Here is a 17918-nt window from a genome sequence, read left to right on the forward strand (position 1 = left end):
TCGTTTGCTTCAGCAAACAGTAAGAGTCTACTTTGCCATATGTAGCTACACCCAGTCAGAAGATATTTCAAATATGAATTTAAACTGTGAGGTAATAATTAGGAATCTAGGACCTTCTTTTCAAAATGAAATTGTTTACTCATGATGTCGGGCAGTTATTGAAGTTCTTGCGTGTAAGCAATGATCGAATAAACAATAATAAAATGGAAGACCGCTTCTTCATGTTTAGAGAAGCATCCCTATTATTCTTCTGATAGTGGCGGAATATGTTCAGAATAAACATGACCCACCAGTCTGAATGCTTTACATTGTGATGCATGCAGCCCTTAATATCACACTGAATAGCTCCATATCGGTTTGGTTTCGTTTCGGTTATTACCGGCACTGCGACACAGTTAGGGTATTCGGTGCCGGGGCAATTGGATTAAAGTGATTTCCCCCAAAAAAACCTACTGGGCCCGAACTGGAAACATGGTAGTATTGAATCTCAAAGAGACCTCAGTTCCATATCAATGAATCAATAAACACGGGATCATCGAGGATGGACTGAAACAGATTTCTCGAATGTCTATTTCGTTTGCTTTAGAAATTTGCCTCAGAAATGCTTGCACACGTTCATCGTCAAGCTATGTATGTTTCACAAATACATATTGAAGAGAGTAGAAATAAATGCATGAATGGTCAAGAAATGTACTACGACAGATACTATGGATAGAAAAATATTTAAAAAAGGCATTGCTATATCAAAGAGAATAGTGTATATGCCAATCAGTGAAAAAACAAATACTTCTCATTTATTCTGACGTCATTCAATTTATAGTGTAGAATGGAGAGCAAATCAGGTCGTGAAGATGGTTCGATTTGACTTGAGCAAGCAAGCTTTAGTCATTGGCTTATTTTATACTTTAACACATTGACAACATTGATATACTTTCTTGTCGTCGCCAATGCAGTTTTTTACTGCATGAAATGCTAAAGTTTGAAAGTAAATTTGCTTCTTGTTTTCGAAATTCATTTGTTGTATCAGGAAAATGAACTATTCTGAACCGTAATTCACTAACTGCCACCGGTGACAATAGACGGAGGATTGTTAGAAACTGCTGGTAAAATGAAAAAAAATAGCACTTGTTTAATATGGAGATGCAATTGAATTTAAAATGCAATCACATTTCATGACGATAGAGCTGGAGTTTGTCTCTGTACATAATGATAGGTACAGTTCAAAGTAGCTAACTGCCACAGGCTAGACGTTTTCATTGGAGCATTTTTTACAATTGTACATATTCTGTTAGATAGAAAAAACTATCTGCGGAAAACAAATACCAATTTTGGAAATTTAATTAACACACAATATCTTCAGCTAATGACTATGATTTGTGCTATTTTCATATCATCACGTTCATTGAACAGAATATGCAGTCGTGTGCACAAATGCAAGGTCCGTACGATTCAACACTTGAGTCAAACATGCAAGGGTGAAATATTAGATATAGGTCATTACGAAAGAAGAAGAAAAACTTCATCTTTGGCTAGATTAATATATTCATAAAACTTGAAACTTGACAAAACATTGCAAAACGCTAGTAGGTAAACGAGACAGTTCTTGCAGAATTTATAAGCAATTAAAATCTACAATACCTCATTCCGACTGAAAAAGTTGTGCTAAAATGCAAGACTATGTTTAGTAATCAATCTAATTTACGAATATCCACTGATATATAACACAATTATGACCTAACTATTTCGTTCTGGTTTTTAACAAAAGGCATGGTCGGATGAATTTTATTCTTATGTCAAGTTCGGATGACTTTCATTCTGATGTCAAGAACTTATAACTTCAATTTTCCAGCATTTTCAATCAATCTCTATTCATTTCAAGAAATTTCTGCGTGGGACTTTGCCATTCCTGAGGACCAGGATAAAGGTGCTACTATATCTACCAATGCTCAGGTAAAGCTTTAATGAAAGAAGGAATAATGAACATTGCGATTGTAATTGGAAAATGATGAAACGTCTTTGCTTTCGTGTGAGGATATACTCTTCACTAGACCGGAAATATTTTTCAATGTGCAAATGATACATAAATGGAATGAAAACGTTTGTTTACGTCGTCTATATCTGATCTAGTTCAAATACTAGAATAATTTGATTTCAAATGTGTTTTACCTGCTTTGCAAACTCCTCCAACAACTGAGTAATTGCTCTTACATTGACAGGTGTTATTATTGCTCGGCGTAGTTGCTATGCATTCAGCATATTGGTCGCTGCATCCAATACTAGTGGTGCACGATGAATTCAAATCTGTTAAGCAAACAGTTAATTATTAACTAAACGTCATATAAAAATCGAAAAGGGCCTCTTCTACTTTGGTGAGTTGTAAGTGTCGAATTTGCTAGTTCCAGCTTCGTTACGTCAGGAGATACACAAGATAGTATTTTCAACCCTGATATATTAATTAAGGTTTTAGAGTTATTTTTCCAAATTACATTTCTTATTCAATTTATCGGATGGCAATTCTCGTTATTGACAGTAAACAAAGCGCAGATAAGATAAAAATTAATGGAAGACAATGTATGTATGCATAGAATAATATCCCTATATCTCTGCTAATAGTGGAGAAGTATAATCCGGAATAAACATAAACAAATGATCTGAACTTTATTCGCGGTGTTTTGTTGCCATTAATATCATACTGGGTGGCTCCATAGTGGTTTGTCTTTTTCTCATTGCTCTCACAAAGAGTCCAATAGGTTATTTAGTGTCGTGGTAATTGGATACAAGTGCTTTGTATAAGAAAAAACCAACGTGTCTGACCCTAGCTGGATCTATGGTAACAGCGAACCGCCACAAAACCTGAGCTCCATAGCAGACAATTAACTGAAGAGGTGCATTGACGTGGGACTTGAAACAATATTTAAATGTCTATTTCATTTTTTGTAGACATTTACCTAAGAAATGGTTCCACATGTTCCGCGTGAACCTCATTATATTTTACAACAATGAGCATAGAGACGAAATATGTTGTCGAACAGAGATTGAAGGTACTACGTCAGAAAGTATGGATGCAAAGACAGTCAAATAGATCAATGTTACAGCAAAGAGATTCTTGTACTGGAAATTGAAAACATTTCTCATTTGCTTTGATGTCATTCAGTATATGGTATCTAAAGGAGAACACTTTTGTTCGTGATCATGATCTCATTTGACTTGAGAAAACAGCATTTAGTTATTGGCTTGTTTTATACTTTACCCCATACACAACTATTGTTTCCCATCTCAAGAGAATTACTGAGCAGAATCTACAGTCGTGTCTACAAATTCTTTGTATGTTTTTCTTTTCTTTCGATTTAACGACTACATTGAGCATAAAGCGGGAATTATCTCAGATACGACCTTAGTAAAGAAGAACCTAATTTCATGTTTCGCTTGAATGATACATTTACTAAAAATCAAGTAAACACTGGAAGAACGGAAGTAGCGAAAAGGAGACAGCTCGTGCAGATACTTTAATAAATATGAAATGTACATGATCTCATTCCGCCAGAACACTATCATTTCTGATTTGTAGAACAACAAATAGTCATCACGCTAATTAACGAATATCCAAAAATAAGTATAATATTCATGTGGATAGTCAATCCAGTTATTATCAAAAGGCAGGTACGTACAAGCAGTTCCTGTTTATGTCAAGAATTAATATCTTAACTTTTCCAGCATATTGAAGAAACTAAAATGACCTTAAGAGGACGCAGCATAGGAGTCTGACATTTGTGAGGACTACAACGCAGATGCTACTTTTGTCGGAGTACTCAACTTAGGCTCAAATGAGAGACAAACAACGAACATACGATCGCTTTTTGAAAATAAAGAAAAAAGAAAAGTCTTGGTTTCATGTGTGCTTTACAGAAATAAAGAAATTTAAAATACTGGCCAAATATGAAGTTATTATTAGGAGAACTTATTTATATCAAACATGTTTTACCTGCTTTGCAAATTCCTCCAACAACCGTATAAGTGTTCTTACACTGACAAGTGCCATTAGTGCCAGACGTAGGTACTTTGCATTCAGCATATTGGTCGCTGCATCCAATACTGGCGGTACAGGATGAATTCAAATCTGTTAAGCAAAGGGTTTAATTATTAACTTCTCGCAGCACAAGAATTATCTGCAAAATGACTCGTTTGCTTCAGCAAACAGTAAGAGTCTACTTTGCCATATGTAGCTGCACCCAGTCAGAAGATATTTCAAATATGAATTTAAACTGTGAGGTAATAATTAGGAATCTAGGACCTTCTTTTCAAAATGAAATTGTTTACTCATGATGTCGGGTAGTTATTGAAGTTCTTGCGTGTAAGCAATGATCGAATAAACAATAATAAAATGGAAGACCGTTTCTTCATGTTTAGAGAAGCATCCCTATTATTATTCTGATAGTGGCGGAATATGTTCAGAATAAACATGACCCTACAGTCTGAATGCTTTACATTGTGATGCATGCAGCCCTTAATATCACACTGAATTGCTCCATATTGGTTTGGTTTCGTTTCGGTTATTACCGGCACTGCGACACAGTTAGGGTATTCGGTACCGAGGCAATTGGATTAAAGTGATTTCCCCAAAAAAAGGACTGGGCCCGAACTGGAAACATGGCAGTATCGAATCTCAAAGAGACCTCAGTTCCATATCAATGAATCAATAAACACGGGATCATTGAGGTTGGACTGAAACAGATTTCTCGAATTTCTATTTCATTTGCTTTAGAAATTTGCCTCAGAAATGCTTGCACACGTTCAACGTCAAGCTATGTATGTTTCACAAATACATATTGAAGAGAGAAGAAATAAATGCATGAATGGTCAATAAATGTACTACGACAGATACTATGGATAGAAAAATATTTAAAAAAGGCATTGCTATATCAAAGAGAATAGCGTATATGCCAATCAGTGAAAAAACAAATACTTCTCATTTATTCTGACGTCATTCAATTTATAGTGTAGAATGGAGAGCAAATCAGGTCGTGAAGATGGTTCGATTTGACTTGAGCAAGCAAGCTTTAGTCATTGGCTTATTTTATACTTTAACACATTGACAACATTGATATACGTTCTTGTCGTCGCCATTGCAGTTTTTTACTGCATGAAATGCTAAAGTTTGAAAGTAAATTTGCTTCTTGTTTTCGAAATTCATTTGTTGTATCAGGAAAATGAACTATTCTGAACCGTAATTCACTAACTGCCACCGGTGACAATAGACGGAGGATTGTTAGAAGCTGCTGGTAAAATGAAAAAAAATAGCACTTGTTTAATATGTAGATACAATTGAATTTAAAATGCAATCACATTTCATGACGATAGAGCTGGAGTTTGTCTCTGTACATAATGATAGGTACAGTTCAAAGTAGCTAACAGCCACAGGCTAGACGTTTTCATTGGAGCATTTTTTACAATTGTACATATTCTGTTAGATAGAAAAAACTATCTGCGGAAAACAAATACCAATTTTGGAAATTTAATTAACACACAATATCTTCAGCTAATGACTATGATTTGTGCTATTTTCATATCATCACGTTCATTGAACAGAATATGCAGTCGTGTGCACAAATGTAAGGTCCGTACGATTCAACACTTGAGTCAAACATGCAAGGGTGAAATATTAGATATAGGTCATTACGAAAGAAGAAGAAAAACTTCATCTTTGGCTAGATTAATATATTCATAAAACTTGAAACTTGACAAAACATTGCAAAACGCTAGTAGGTAAACGAGACAGTTCTTGCAGAATTTATAAGCAATTAAAATCTACAATACCTCATTCCGACTGAAAAAGTTGTGCTAAAATGCAAGACTATGTTTAGTAATCAATCTAATTTACGAATATCCACTGATATATAACACAATTATGACCTAACTATTTCGTTCTGGTTTTTAACAAAAGGCATGGTCGGATGAATTTTATTCTTATGTCAAGTTCGGATGACTTTCATTCTGATGTCAAGAACTTATAACTTCAATTTTCCAGCATTTTCAATCAATCTCTATTCATTTCAAGAAATTTCTGCGTGGGACTTTGCCATTCCTGAGGACCAGGATAAAGGTGCTACTATATCTACCAATGCTCAGGTAAAGCTTTAATGAAAGAAGGAATAATGAACATTGCGATTGTAATTGGAAAATGATGAAACGTCTTTGCTTTCGTGTGAGGATATACTCTTCACTAGACCGGAAATATTTTTCAATGTGCAAATGATACATAAATGGAATGAAAACGTTTGTTTACGTCGTCTATATCTGATGTAGTTCAAATACTAGAATAATTTTATTTCAAATGTGTTTTACCTGCTTTGCAAACTCCTCCAACAACTGAGTAATTGCTCTTACATTGACAGGTGTTATTATTGCTCGGCGTAGTTGCTATGCATTCAGCATATTGGTCGCTGCATCCAATACTAGTGGTGCACGATGAATTCAAATCTGTTAAGCAAACAGTTAATTATTAACTAAACGTCATATAAAAATCGAAAAGGGCCTCTTCTACTTTGGTGAGTTGTAAGTGTCGAATTTGCTAGTTCCAGCTTCGTTACGTCAGGAGATACACAAGATAGTATTTTCAACCCTGATATATTAATTAAGGTTTTAGAGTTATTTTTCCAAATTACATTTCTTATTCAATTTATCGGATGGCAATTCGCGTTATTGACAGTAAACAAAGCGCAGATAAGATAAAAATTAATGGAAGACAATGTATGTATGCATAGAATAATATCCCTATATCTCTGCTAATAGTGGAGAAGTATAATCCGGAATAAACATAAACAAATGATCTGAACTTTATTCGCGGTGTTTTGTTGCCATTAATATCATACTGGGTGGCTCCATAGTGGTTTGTCTTTTTCTCATTGCTCTCACAAAGAGTCCAATAGGTTATTTAGTGTCGTGGTAATTGGATACAAGTGCTTTGTATAAGAATAAACCAACGTGTCTGACCCTAGCTGGATCTATGGTAACAGCGAACCGCCACAAAACCTGAGCTCCATAGCAGACAATTAACTGAAGAGGTGCATTAACGTGGGACTTGAAACAATATTTAAATGTCTATTTCATTTTTTGTAGACATTTACCTAAGAAATGGTTCCACATGTTCTGCGTGAACCTCATTATATTTTACAACAATGAGCATAGAGACGAAATATGTTGTCGAACAGAGATTGAAGGTACTACGTCAGAAAGTATGGATGCAAAGACAGTCAAATAGATCAATGTTACAGCAAAGAGATTCTTGTACTGGAAATTGAAAACATTTCTCATTTGCTTTGATGTCATTCAGTATATGGTATCTAAAGGAGAACACTTTTGTTCGTGATCATGATCTCATTTGACTTGAGAAAACAGCATTTAGTTATTGGCTTGTTTTATACTTTACCCCATACACAACTATTGTTTCCCATCTCAAGAGAATTACTGAGCAGAATCTACAGTCGTGTCTACAAATTCTTTGTATGTTTTTCTTTTCTTTCGATTTAACGACTACATTGAGCATAAAGCGGGAATTATCTCAGATACGACCTTAGTAAAGAAGAACCTAATTTCATGTTTCGCTTGAATGATACATTTACTAAAAATCAAGTAAACACTGGAAGAACGGAAGTAGCGAAAAGGAGACAGCTCGTGCAGATACTTTAATAAATATGAAATGTACATGATCTCATTCCGCCAGAACACTATCATTTCTGATTTGTAGAACAACAAATAGTCATCACGCTAATTAACGAATATCCAAAAATAAGTATAATATTCATGTGGATAGTCAATCCAGTTATTATCAAAAGGCAGGTACGTACAAGCAGTTCCTGTTTATGTCAAGAATTAATATCTTAACTTTTCCAGCATATTGAAGAAACTAAAATGACCTTAAGAGGACGCAGCATAGGAGTCTGACATTTGTGAAGACTACAATGCAGATGCTACTATTTCTCGCAGTACTCAACTTAGGCGCAAATCAGAGACAAACAACGAACATACGATCGCTTTTTGAAAATAAAGAAAAAAGAAAAGTCTTGGTTTCATGTGTGCTTTACAGAAATAAAGAAATTTAAAATACTGGCCAAATATAAAGTTATTATTAGGAGAACTTATTTATATCAAACATGTTTTACCTGCTTTGCAAATTCCTCCAACAACCGTATAAGTGTTCTTACACTGACAAGTGCCATTAGTGCCAGACGTAGGTACTTTGCATTCAGCATATTGGTCGCTGCATCCAATACTGGCGGTACAGGATGAATTCAAATCTGTTAAGCAAAGGGTTTAATTATTAACTTCTCGCAGCACAAGAATTATCTGCAAAATGACTCGTTTGCTTCAGCAAACAGTAAGAGTCTACTTTGCCATATGTAGCTAGACCCAGTCAGAAGATATTTCAAATATGAATTTAAACTGTGAGGTAATAATTAGGAATCTAGGACCTTCTTTTCAAAATGAAATTGTTTACTCATGATGTCGGGTAGTTATTGAAGTTCTTGCGTGTAAGCAATGATCGAATAAACAATAATAAAATGGAAGACCGTTTCTTCATGTTTAGAGAAGCATCCCTATTATTATTCTGATAGTGGCGGAATATGTTCAGAATAAACATGACCCAACAGTCTGAATGCTTTACATTGTGATGCATGCAGCCCTTAATATCACACTGAATTGCTCCATATTGGTTTGGTTTCGTTTCGGTTATTACCGGCACTGCGACACAGTTAGGGTATTCGGTACCGAGGCAATTGGATTAAAGTGATTTCCCCAAAAAAAGGACTGGGCCCGAACTGGAAACATGGCAGTATCGAATCTCAAAGAGACCTCAGTTCCATATCAATGAATCAATAAACACGGGATCATTGAGGTTGGACTGAAACCGATTTCTCGAATGTCTATTTCATTTGCTTTAGAAATTTGCCTCAGAAATGCTTGCACACGTTCAACGTCAAGCTATGTATGTTTCACAAATACATATTGAAGAGAGAAGAAATAAATGCATGAATGGTCAATAAATGTACTACGACAGATACTATGGATAGAAAAATATTTAAAAAAGGCATTGCTATATCAAAGAGAATAGCGTATATGCCAATCAGTGAAAAAGCAAATACTTCTCATTTATTCTGACGTCATTCAATTTATAGTGTAGAATGGAGAGCAAATCAGATCGTGAAGATGGTTCGATTTGACTTGAGCAAGCAAGCTTTAGTCATTGGCTTATTTTATACTTTAACACATTGACAACATTGATATACGTTCTTGTCGTCGCCATTGCAGTTTTTTACTGCATGAAATGCTAAAGTTTGAAAGTAAATTTGCTTCTTGTTTTCGAAATTCATTTGTTGAAACAGGGAAATGAACTATTCTGAACCGTAATTCACTAACTGCCACCGGTGACAATAGACGGAGGATTGTTAGAAGCTGCTGGTAAAATGAAAAAAAATAGCACTTGTTTAATATGGAGATACAATTGAATTTAAAATGCAATCACATTTCATGACGATAGAGCTGGAGTTTGTCTCTGTACATAATGATAGGTACAGTTCAAAGTAGCTAACAGCCACAGGCTAGACGTTTTCATTGGAGCATTTTTTACAATTGTACATATTCTGTTAGATAGAAAAAACTATCTGCGGAAAACAAATACCAATTTTGGAAATTTAATTAACACACAATATCTTCAGCTAATGACTATGATTTGTGCTATTTTCATATCATCACGTTCATTGAACAGAATATGCAGTCGTGTGCACAAATGTAAGGTCCGTACGATTCAACACTTGAGTCAAACATGCAAGGGTGAAATATTAGATATAGGTCATTACGAAAGAAGAAGAAAAACTTCATCTTTGGCTAGATTAATATATTCATAAAACTTGAAACTTGACAAAACATTGCAAAACGCTAGTAGGTAAACGAGACAGTTCTTGCAGAATTTATAAGCAATTAAAATCTACAATACCTCATTCCGACTGAAAAAGTTGTGCTAAAATGCAAGACTATGTTTAGTAATCAATCTAATTTACGAATATCCACTGATATATAACACAATTATGACCTAACTATTTCGTTCTGGTTTTTAACAAAAGGCATGGTCGGATGAATTTTATTCTTATGTCAAGTTCGGATGACTTTCATTCTGATGTCAAGAACTTATAACTTCAATTTTCCAGCATTTTCAATCAATCTCTATTCATTTCAAGAAATTTCTGCGTGGGACTTTGCCATTCCTGAGGACCAGGATAAAGGTGCTACTATATCTACCAATGCTCAGGTAAAGCTTTAATGAAAGAAGGAATAATGAACATTGCGATTGTAATTGGAAAATGATGAAACGTCTTTGCTTTCGTGTGAGGATATACTCTTCACTAGACCGGAAATATTTTTCAATGTGCAAATGATACATAAATGGAATGAAAACGTTTGTTTACGTCGTCTATATCTGATGTAGTTCAAATACTAGAATAATTTTATTTCAAATGTGTTTTACCTGCTTTGCAAACTCCTCCAACAACTGAGTAATTGCTCTTACATTGACAGGTGTTATTATTGCTCGGCGTAGTTGCTATGCATTCAGCATATTGGTCGCTGCATCCAATACTAGTGGTGCACGATGAATTCAAATCTGTTAAGCAAACAGTTAATTATTAACTAAACGTCATATAAAAATCGAAAAGGGCCTCTTCTACTTTGGTGAGTTGTAAGTGTCGAATTTGCTAGTTCCAGCTTCGTTACGTCAGGAGATACACAAGATAGTATTTTCAACCCTGATATATTAATTAAGGTTTTAGAGTTATTTTTCCAAATTACATTTCTTATTCAATTTATCGGATGGCAATTCGCGTTATTGACAGTAAACAAAGCGCAGATAAGATAAAAATTAATGGAAGACAATGTATGTATGCATAGAATAATATCCCTATATCTCTGCTAATAGTGGAGAAGTATAATCCGGAATAAACATAAACAAATGATCTGAACTTTATTCGCGGTGTTTTGTTGCCATTAATATCATACTGGGTGGCTCCATAGTGGTTTGTCTTTTTCTCATTGCTCTCACAAAGAGTCCAATAGGTTATTTAGTGTCGTGGTAATTGGATACAAGTGCTTTGTATAAGAATAAACCAACGTGTCTGACCCTACCTGGATCTATGGTAACAGCGAACCGCCACAAAACCTGAGCTCCATAGCAGACAATTAACTGAAGAGGTGCATTAACGTGGGACTTGAAACAATATTTAAATGTCTATTTCATTTTTTGTAGACATTTACCTAAGAAATGGTTCCACATGTTCTGCGTGAACCTCATTATATTTTACAACAATGAGCATAGAGACGAAATATGTTGTCGAACAGAGATTGAAGGTACTACGTCAGAAAGTATGGATGCAAAGACAGTCAAATAGATCAATGTTACAGCAAAGAGATTCTTGTACTGGAAATTGAAAACATTTCTCATTTGCTTTGATGTCATTCAGTATATGGTATCTAAAGGAGAACACTTTTGTTCGTGATCATGATCTCATTTGACTTGAGAAAACAGCATTTAGTTATTGGCTTGTTTTATACTTTACCCCATACACAACTATTGTTTCCCATCTCAAGAGAATTACTGAGCAGAATCTACAGTCGTGTCTACAAATTCTTTGTATGTTTTTCTTTTCTTTCGATTTAACGACTACATTGAGCATAAAGCGGGAATTATCTCAGATACGACCTTAGTAAAGAAGAACCTAATTTCATGTTTCGCTTGAATGATACATTTACTAAAAATCAAGTAAACACTGGAAGAACGGAAGTAGCGAAAAGGAGACAGCTCGTGCAGATACTTTAATAAATATGAAATGTACATGATCTCATTCCGCCAGAACACTATCATTTCTGATTTGTAGAACAACAAATAGTCATCACGCTAATTAACGAATATCCAAAAATAAGTATAATATTCATGTGGATAGTCAATCCAGTTATTATCAAAAGGCAGGTACGTACAAGCAGTTCCTGTTTATGTCAAGAATTAATATCTTAACTTTTCCAGCATATTGAAGAAACTAAAATGACCTTAAGAGGACGCAGCATAGGAGTCTGACATTTGTGAAGACTACAATGCAGATGCTACTATTTCTCGCAGTACTCAACTTAGGCGCAAATCAGAGACAAACAACGAACATACGATCGCTTTTTGAAAATAAAGAAAAAAGAAAAGTCTTGGTTTCATGTGTGCTTTACAGAAATAAAGAAATTTAAAATACTGGCCAAATATAAAGTTATTATTAGGAGAACTTATTTATATCAAACATGTTTTACCTGCTTTGCAAATTCCTCCAACAACCGTATAAGTGTTCTTACACTGACAAGTGCCATTAGTGCCAGACGTAGGTACTTTGCATTCAGCATATTGGTCGCTGCATCCAATACTGGCGGTACAGGATGAATTCAAATCTGTTAAGCAAAGGGTTTAATTATTAACTTCTAGCAGCACAAGAATTATCTGCAAAATGACTCGTTTGCTTCAGCAAACAGTAAGAGTCTACTTTGCCATATGTAGCTAGACCCAGTCAGAAGATATTTCAAATATGAATTTAAACTGTGAGGTAATAATTAGGAATCTAGGACCTTCTTTTCAAAATGAAATTGTTTACTCATGATGTCGGGTAGTTATTGAAGTTCTTGCGTGTAAGCAATGATCGAATAAACAATAATAAAATGGAAGACCGTTTCTTCATGTTTAGAGAAGCATCCCTATTATTATTCTGATAGTGGCGGAATATGTTCAGAATAAACATGACCCAACAGTCTGAATGCTTTACATTGTGATGCATGCAGCCCTTAATATCACACTGAATTGCTCCATATTGGTTTGGTTTCGTTTCGGTTATTACCGGCACTGCGACACAGTTAGGGTATTCGGTACCGAGGCAATTGGATTAAAGTGATTTCCCCAAAAAAAGGACTGGGCCCGAACTGGAAACATGGCAGTATCGAATCTCAAAGAGACCTCAGTTCCATATCAATGAATCAATAAACACGGGATCATTGAGGTTGGACTGAAACCGATTTCTCGAATGTCTATTTCATTTGCTTTAGAAATTTGCCTCAGAAATGCTTGCACACGTTCAACGTCAAGCTATGTATGTTTCACAAATACATATTGAAGAGAGAAGAAATAAATGCATGAATGGTCAATAAATGTACTACGACAGATACTATGGATAGAAAAATATTTAAAAAAGGCATTGCTATATCAAAGAGAATAGCGTATATGCCAATCAGTGAAAAAACAAATACTTCTCATTTATTCTGACGTCATTCAATTTATAGTGTAGAATGGAGAGCAAATCAGATCGTGAAGATGGTTCGATTTGACTTGAGCAAGCAAGCTTTAGTCATTGGCTTATTTTATACTTTAACACATTGACAACATTGATATACGTTCTTGTCGTCGCCATTGCAGTTTTTTACTGCATGAAATGCTAAAGTTTGAAAGTAAATTTGCTTCTTGTTTTCGAAATTCATTTGTTGTATCAGGAAAATGAACTATTCTGAACCGTAATTCACTAACTGCCACCGGTGACAATAGACGGAGGATTGTTAGAAGCTGCTGGTAAAATGAAAAAAAATAGCACTTGTTTAATATGGAGATACAATTGAATTTAAAATGCAATCACATTTCATGACGATAGAGCTGGAGTTTGTCTCTGTACATAATGATAGGTACAGTTCAAAGTAGCTAACAGCCACAGGCTAGACGTTTTCATTGGAGCATTTTTTACAATTGTACATATTCTGTTAGATAGAAAAAACTATCTGCGGAAAACAAATACCAATTTTGGAAATTTAATTAACACACAATATCTTCAGCTAATGACTATGATTTGTGCTATTTTCATATCATCACGTTCATTGAACAGAATATGCAGTCGTGTGCACAAATGTAAGGTCCGTACGATTCAACACTTGAGTCAAACATGCAAGGGTGAAATATTAGATATAGGTCATTACGAAAGAAGAAGAAAAACTTCATCTTTGGCTAGATTAATATATTCATAAAACTTGAAACTTGACAAAACATTGCAAAACGCTAGTAGGTAAACGAGACAGTTCTTGCAGAATTTATAAGCAATTAAAATCTACAATACCTCATTCCGACTGAAAAAGTTGTGCTAAAATGCAAGACTATGTTTAGTAATCAATCTAATTTACGAATATCCACTGATATATAACACAATTATGACCTAACTATTTCGTTCTGGTTTTTAACAAAAGGCATGGTCGGATGAATTTTATTCTTATGTCAAGTTCGGATGACTTTCATTCTGATGTCAAGAACTTATAACTTCAATTTTCCAGCATTTTCAATCAATCTCTATTCATTTCAAGAAATTTCTGCGTGGGACTTTGCCATTCCTGAGGACCAGGATAAAGGTGCTACTATATCTACCAATGCTCAGGTAAAGCTTTAATGAAAGAAGGAATAATGAACATTGCGATTGTAATTGGAAAATGATGAAACGTCTTTGCTTTCGTGTGAGGATATACTCTTCACTAGACCGGAAATATTTTTCAATGTGCAAATGATACATAAATGGAATGAAAACGTTTGTTTACGTCGTCTATATCTGATGTAGTTCAAATACTAGAATAATTTTATTTCAAATGTGTTTTACCTGCTTTGCAAACTCCTCCAACAACTGAGTAATTGCTCTTACATTGACAGGTGTTATTATTGCTCGGCGTAGTTGCTATGCATTCAGCATATTGGTCGCTGCATCCAATACTAGTGGTGCACGATGAATTCAAATCTGTTAAGCAAACAGTTAATTATTAACTAAACGTCATATAAAAATCGAAAAGGGCCTCTTCTACTTTGGTGAGTTGTAAGTGTCGAATTTGCTAGTTCCAGCTTCGTTACGTCAGGAGATACACAAGATAGTATTTTCAACCCTGATATATTAATTAAGGTTTTAGAGTTATTTTTCCAAATTACATTTCTTATTCAATTTATCGGATGGCAATTCTCGTTATTGACAGTAAACAAAGCGCAGATAAGATAAAAATTAATGGAAGACAATGTATGTATGCATAGAATAATATCCCTATATCTCTGCTAATAGTGGAGAAGTATAATCCGGAATAAACATAAACAAATGATCTGAACTTTATTCGCGGTGTTTTGTTGCCATTAATATCATACTGGGTGGCTCCATAGTGGTTTGTCTTTTTCTCATTGCTCTCACAAAGAGTCCAATAGGTTATTTAGTGTCGTGGTAATTGGATACAAGTGCTTTGTATAAGAATAAACCAACGTGTCTGACCCTAGCTGGATCTATGGTAACAGCGAACCGCCACAAAACCTGAGCTCCATAGCAGACAATTAACTGAAGAGGTGCATTAACGTGGGACTTGAAACAATATTTAAATGTCTATTTCATTTTTTGTAGACATTTACCTAAGAAATGGTTCCACATGTTCTGCGTGAACCTCATTATATTTTACAACAATGAGCATAGAGACGAAATATGTTGTCGAACAGAGATTGAAGGTACTACGTCAGAAAGTATGGATGCAAAGACAGTCAAATAGATCAATGTTACAGCAAAGAGATTCTTGTACTGGAAATTGAAAACATTTCTCATTTGCTTTGATGTCATTCAGTATATGGTATCTAAAGGAGAACACTTTTGTTCGTGATCATGATCTCATTTGACTTGAGAAAACAGCATTTAGTTATTGGCTTGTTTTATACTTTACCCCATACACAACTATTGTTTCCCATCTCAAGAGAATTACTGAGCAGAATCTACAGTCGTGTCTACAAATTCTTTGTATGTTTTTCTTTTCTTTCGATTTAACGACTACATTGAGCATAAAGCGGGAATTATCTCAGATACGACCTTAGTAAAGAAGAACCTAATTTCATGTTTCGCTTGAATGATACATTTACTAAAAATCAAGTAAACACTGGAAGAACGGAAGTAGCGAAAAGGAGACAGCTCGTGCAGATACTTTAATAAATATGAAATGTACATGATCTCATTCCGCCAGAACACTATCATTTCTGATTTGTAGAACAACAAATAGTCATCACGCTAATTAACGAATATCCAAAAATAAGTATAATATTCATGTGGATAGTCAATCCAGTTATTATCAAAAGGCAGGTACGTACAAGCAGTTCCTGTTTATGTCAAGAATTAATATCTTAACTTTTCCAGCATATTGAAGAAACTAAAATGACCTTAAGAGGACGCAGCATAGGAGTCTGACATTTGTGAAGACTACAATGCAGATGCTACTATTTCTCGCAGTACTCAACTTAGGCGCAAATCAGAGACAAACAACGAACATACGATCGCTTTTTGAAAATAAAGAAAAAAGAAAAGTCTTGGTTTCATGTGTGCTTTACAGAAATAAAGAAATTTAAAATACTGGCCAAATATAAAGTTATTATTAGGAGAACTTATTTATATCAAACATGTTTTACCTGCTTTGCAAATTCCTCCAACAACCGTATAAGTGTTCTTACACTGACAAGTGCCATTAGTGCCAGACGTAGGTACTTTGCATTCAGCATATTGGTCGCTGCATCCAATACTGGCGGTACAGGATGAATTCAAATCTGTTAAGCAAAGGGTTTAATTATTAACTTCTCGCAGCACAAGAATTATCTGCAAAATGACTCGTTTGCTTCAGCAAACAGTAAGAGTCTACTTTGCCATATGTAGCTGCACCCAGTCAGAAGATATTTCAAATATGAATTTAAACTGTGAGGTAATAATTAGGAATCTAGGACCTTCTTTTCAAAATGAAATTGTTTACTCATGATGTCGGGTAGTTATTGAAGTTCTTGCGTGTAAGCAATGATCGAATAAACAATAATAAAATGGAAGACCGTTTCTTCATGTTTAGAGAAGCATCCCTATTATTATTCTGATAGTGGCGGAATATGTTCAGAATAAACATGACCCAACAGTCTGAATGCTTTACATTGTGATGCATGCAGCCCTTAATATCACACTGAATTGCTCCATATTGGTTTGGTTTCGTTTCGGTTATTACCGGCACTGCGACACAGTTAGGGTATTCGGTACCGAGGCAATTGGATTAAAGTGATTTCCCCAAAAAAAGGACTGGGCCCGAACTGGAAACATGGCAGTATCGAATCTCAAAGAGACCTCAGTTCCATATCAATGAATCAATAAACACGGGATCATTGAGGTTGGACTGAAACCGATTTCTCGAATGTCTATTTCATTTGCTTTAGAAATTTGCCTCAGAAATGCTTGCACACGTTCAACGTCAAGCTATGTATGTTTCACAAATACATATTGAAGAGAGAAGAAATAAATGCATGAATGGTCAATAAATGTACTACGACAGATACTATGGATAGAAAAATATTTAAAAAAGGCATTGCTATATCAAAGAGAATAGCGTATATGCCAATCAGTGAAAAAACAAATACTTCTCATTTATTCTGACGTCATTCAATTTATAGTGTAGAATGGAGAGCAAATCAGATCGTGAAGATGGTTCGATTTGACTTGAGCAAGCAAGCTTTAGTCATTGGCTTATTTTATACTTTAACACATTGACAACATTGATATACGTTCTTGTCGTCGCCATTGCAGTTTTTTACTGCATGAAATGCTAAAGTTTGAAAGTAAATTTGCTTCTTGTTTTCGAAATTCATTTGTTGTATCAGGAAAATGAACTATTCTGAACCGTAATTCACTAACTGCCACCGGTGACAATAGACGGAGGATTGTTAGAAGCTGCTGGTAAAATGAAAAAAAATAGCACTTGTTTAATATGGAGATACAATTGAATTTAAAATGCAATCACATTTCATGACGATAGAGCTGGAGTTTGTCTCTGTACATAATGAT

Source organism: Sinohyriopsis cumingii, chromosome 12 (assembly GCF_028554795.1).
Source record: "Sinohyriopsis cumingii isolate HCF-2022 chromosome 12, ASM2855479v2, whole genome shotgun sequence".
In the NCBI taxonomy this organism is placed as follows: Eukaryota; Metazoa; Mollusca; class Bivalvia; order Unionida; family Unionidae; genus Sinohyriopsis; species Sinohyriopsis cumingii.